The sequence below is a fragment of the Priapulus caudatus genome, unplaced genomic scaffold (genome assembly GCF_000485595.1).
Source record: "Priapulus caudatus unplaced genomic scaffold, Priapulus_caudatus-5.0.1 Scaffold679, whole genome shotgun sequence".
NCBI lineage: Eukaryota > Metazoa > Priapulida > Priapulimorpha > Priapulimorphida > Priapulidae > Priapulus > Priapulus caudatus.
In genome coordinates, this window is record NW_014577740.1 from 114,871 (window position 1) to 120,443 (window position 5,573).

Genomic DNA, 5,573 nt, shown 5'->3' on the forward strand with positions numbered 1-5,573 from the left:
CTCTCTCTCTCCTCTCTCTTTCTCTCCTGCCTTTCTTCTCTCTCTCCCTTTTTCTCTCTCTCTCTCTTCTGCGTCTTATCTTTCTCTCTCTCCCCCTCTCTACATCTCTCTCTTTCTCTCTATCTTTTCTCTTTCCTCTCCTCTTTCTTCTTCTTTCTCTCTTCTCTCTCTTCTCTCTCTGTCTCTCTCGTCCACCTCTCTCCGGGTCCACCTCTCTCTTTCTTCTCTCTCTCTGTCTTTCTCTCTGCTCTCTCTCACTCTCTCTTTCTCTTCTTTCTCTCGCTCTCTCTCCTCTCTCCTCTCTCTCTCTCTCTCTCTCTCTCTCTCTCTCTTCGTTTCTCTCTATCTTTCGTCTCTCTCTCTTCACTCTCTCTCTCTCGTCCTCTTCTCGCTCATTCTCTCTCTCTCTCTCTCAGTATATATAATATATATATATATCTCAATTCTCTCAGATATGAACGAGTGTGAGATCAAGCGGCACAACTGTGAGCAGAAGTGTGTCAACACGGAAGGCAGTTTCCACTGCGTCTGCAACGAGGGATACCAGATGGTCGGCAGCAGATGCGTCGGTGAGTGCACGCATTTCCACGGCAACGCTCCTTCGCGTTTTCGATTCTCATTTACGCTGATTCAACTGATAATTTTTTTTAAATATTTTTTTATTGCTTTGCATTACATTATATTGCATCACATTACATTATATTACATTACATTAAAAACTAATCTTAGTAATAATAAGTCGATATTAGTTCAAATCCTGAATGTTTTCCATCTTGCAGACATTGACGAGTGCAGAGACAGTCCGACTACTTGTGGTAGGGGGAGCACGTGTACGAACACGCAGGGCAGCTACCAGTGTGTGTGCACACGCGGCTACAGAGCTGATCCCACAGGCTCGTTCTGCGAAGGTGAGGGATGCTTTAGGATATAAATAAATAAATAAATAAATACACGCATGCACGCATGCAACCACACACACATCATAAAGCGTGTATGTGTGTGTGTGCGTGCGTGCGTGCGTGCGTACGTGCGTACGTGCGTGTGTGTGCGTGTGGTTGATGGGTATGGTGCGCACGTGCATGCGTGCGTGCAAGCATGTATGTGTGTTGCCAATAATTTCTGAATTCTGCTATCTTACTATCATATACCCTCGCGCCACCCATTCCTTGCCCGGGAATATATATATATATATATATATATATATATATATATACAGAACAACAATCACAGTTCGTCATTATACAGCAACGTCTACGATATATCGCCACGCCACCTGGCGGCGGACACCAGCTACTACGCTATGAGCAGCAGCGGTGTCACAGGCACTTGGAACGTTTCAATAGTAAAATAATGGTAAATTAAACAACAAGCATAAAGAGTTATAACTCTTTATTCATGTTGTTTGTGCACAGCAGTGTGCGTGCGGTGTACTTGTGCGTTGCAGAGAAGCAATTGAACGGCATTTATAGGAAATTATCGGCAATAATATAGGCGAAATAGAGTAGAGAAACATTAAGACTTTGGTAGTAAATACATTCCGTGTTTATTTACCATCATTTTACTAGTGAAACGATCCAATGGTTCAGTCGCCAAGTGCCTGTGAGCGGGGCGTACCTTCGCAGTGCTTTCCATTAGCGGCGAGCTGGTAACCGCTCGGGCATATGCAGCGGAACGTGCCGGGTAGGTTCTGGCATCGGAAGGCACACTCGTAGTCCCGCTCCAGACACTCGTTAATGTCTGCGGCACACAAGTCCCCCACGCAAACGTCAATCGTGAAATCGCTTACTTTCATCCGTAAGGATCGTTCACGTCATTAATCTTGGCGTTTGCGTCACTCACGTAATTGTTTGTCATTATTAAGGGTGTTTACATCATTCAAATAATCGCCCACGTTATTCATCTGGTCGCAAAACATATTTTTACCATTTCCACAATACGGTAACAGATTATTAAAATTCCTATATATCAAATAGTTAAGCCAGACAATTTAACGCATGATGTATTTCCAATTTGGCTCTCACACTGTACATTGGTAATACAACGATTTCACATGGCGCCATACACACGGCATTATAAGTCTACACGCATATACGCGATTGTATGAATACACACGCATACCTTCGCAAGTACCCATCAGTCCAGGCGCGTAGCCCGTTTCACATTCGCAGTGGAAGGCACCGTCCAAGTTGGTGCAAGTTCCAAGACCGCACGGATTGCCAGTCTGGCATTCATTCACATCTACAGACATGCAAGGTATTCATGACCAATATATATTGATAGCCATCGGTATACACTTCACGAATCAGACCCGATTTTATGTTACACTATCCGCAAAAACATTATAATATGGTAAGCGCGATAACTAGGTTTAGCGATTAAATTCAGCAAGTTTTATATCAATTATTATATATCAATATAAAGATACAATTAATATATCAAATATAATGATATATTAAATAATAATACAATATATCATTATCAATAGCAAGAGGAACTGACGCAATGTCATTATTATACTCAGAGAATTCTGCAAGCAGCAACACTGCCACGTCAACGATTAATAGTTCCTCGGCCCGATAGATGGCAGCACATGGTACCGACCTAAGCACGAGGTGCCGTCCTGGTTTGGCTTCCATCCTGACGGACATTCACAGCGGTAGGATCCATCCGTGTTGATGCATCGTCCGTTCAGGCAGGCGTCCGGGTTTAGGAGACACTCGTTGATGTCTATACGATGATGAACACAGCAGATCCGGTAATGAAACACACACGCCTTAACACTCATGCTCACAGGCTGCATGGCCACAGGCTGCATGCATGCACGCAGCATATGTTTGCAGGCCACACTTAAAAACCACGTCCGATACTAAAACCGAATGGGAAGTGCTAATAAATTTAGTATATTGGTAACCCACACATCGTGGAATAGAGCGCACTAATACCGAGTTAGTCTACGTGTGATACTGGCAGCACAAAGTAAACGTACCCTCCATCGAGCCATCGAGGTCTTTGCCGTATCCATATCCATCTGGGCACAGTTCATTGAAACCGCCTAATCAAAAATCGAAACTAAATATTACAAATTCTGGCATATATGAAAATATTTCGATTTTGATGGTGCAATAGGCAAATGTAATGACGTGTTATATTTGGTGTTCTCTATATAATATTAGGAGCTAATAATTTATTATATTATTGTATTCTTAGTTCTCGATAATATATCTGTAATGCGCGTGGTGTTACTGTTATTGTTCATAGAGAAGGCTTTACTGGTCGTCTCAGACTTCATCAACATGGCAATACTCCAAGATGGATTTTTTTTACTCCAAGATGGCGGCGAACGACGTTTATCGTAACGCTTCAGAGGCAAAGACACGTACAAATCTTAGCGAATCTGAAATTATCGGAGTAATTACTAACATACTAACTTATTATGCCTTCACGCAGCATTCACTTACTCTCGCCTTGCATGGGACACACTTCGAAGATGTTCTCTCCCCAGGCGGAGCCACCGCTGCAGCAGCAGTCTCTGCGTGTCATTGGCGCTGGGCGGGGGCGCTTGCACTTGTTGTGTCGGAAGCTATCGCAGCACATCGCCTTGCGCATGTCTGCAACGCAAGCAGATATGGATGTGTCACTGGTTGCACTGTTCCTTTGATGCATAGAAGCACTACGCAAAGGAAAACTATACTGAGATACTAACCTAACGCACATGGTACTATTTACATAACGATGGGTGCGGTCACGGTAGGCGATACGTAGCATGCATAGCGACCATAGAACTATATAGAGACACTAGAATGCTGACAGACCAATAAAATAGACCCCAGCGAGCGACGCTAGCGCCTCTACCGAACCATGGCACAATACCGTGGGAGATTTGTGTTCACATTGACTAAACTCATCGATCACCTGCTGCTTCGAATCACTCCCAAACTTTCAATAGAACACAATTTCTAATATATTTAAACAGTATTGTCGCTTTAGGTATTAGGGCCCCCTGGAGAGAAATTTCTAACTAGTATATGCTATGCTGACGTTTTTTTTCTTGTATATATTTTTTCTTCATGTTGTATAGCACTATTTTGTACTGTATCACTCAGAAATTTTATAATTTTAACTGCTCAACACTATTGCATTTATCAGATTTTTTCTCCATGAAAAAGACTGTCCTAAGTACATGTACTTGCATTTGAATCACATGCAATAAAGATTTAATAATAATAATAATAATATTATTTCTGTGGTAGCGACAGACGAGTGAAGCTGACCTGTGCATTCCCTGCCATCGTGTGACAGCACGAAGCCATGTGGACAGCTACAGCTGAAGCTGCCCATTGTGTTGTGACAGCGGCCATTCAGACACAGGCCCACGACGTCCAGGCACTCATTCACATCTGCAATAGATCGATAATCGACGATCGATTATGTCGATGACAATCGACACGATGCTGGGCGAAAAAACCTGGTCCATGGTTTACCTTTACAGATCGACGAGGCTATGGCATACGGTTATGTCTCGTACTTGTCAATGTCCACTACACTGGATATAGTGACAAGGTAACGGTAGCGATATGAGTATAGCCAAATACGAATTAGGATAACTTCAGGGTCGCTTGAGCACCACGTACCTTCGCAGATGGCGCCATCTTCAGACTGCACGTATCCCGTTGGGCAGACGCAGCGATAGCTTCCCTCTAAGTTGATGCATTCAAACCGGCCGCAGGGAGCAGGATCCAATCCACACTCGTCCTCGTCTTTAGAGGCGAAGAGAAACGAGAGATAAAGGCATGATGAAAGTGCTCGATTCGTGCGCATGCGTTATATACTATAGATTACGTATTCAGAGATGCCACCAGTTACCTGTATTTAACTGTTTTATATTAATCCTAGAATGAACCCATGGTGCGCTGTATTAAGACACATGCACATAGTGTAAAACATTTCGGATTTATTTATAGAAATCCTTCTCTGTCGGAATTCCTCATTAAGTCGGTGGGCGGGAATAAGGAGAGTAACAACAACTGTAGCTGAAGAGGTCAAATGCAATGACGCAATAATTCCAAAAGAGTCCAAAAATTAGCATTAGTACTATCAGTAGATTATAGCTGGTTATTTCACGGAATTTTGAACATTTTCTTTTAATTATAACTGTAAAATTTGAATTATTTACATACACGAGTGGATAAATATATCACACACTTTGAGCATTCGCGATGCCGTTGGTTTCTAAAATAGTTCTTCGTACACTGTCTGCTGACGGGGACCTACCTATGCAGGTGTTAGCAGTGAGGCTGGGTTTGTAACCCGGATCACAGCGACATCTATAGGAGCCTTGCGTGTTCAAACAATGACCATTGACGCACAGATTGTGCATGATGCTGCATTCGTCTATATCTACAACACGACAGTCGCCACAAACGGTGCGTAAAACATTTAAATACTTCGAAGAGTGGGTGCAAAGATTAATGGATTAATTGTTATTGTATCACTAATAGCTGCTTAGACAGTGAAGTATACTGAATTACTCGTTTTTATTATGATTAAATCGTTCAACAGCTTTTGCAATGGCT

General features: G+C 42.7%; 1 pseudogene; it reads right to left on the reverse strand.

Annotated features, from left to right (window-relative positions):
* Nucleotides 1-5,573, reverse strand: part of LOC106812724 — a 35,346-nt pseudogene that overhangs the window by 11,988 nt on the left and 17,785 nt on the right.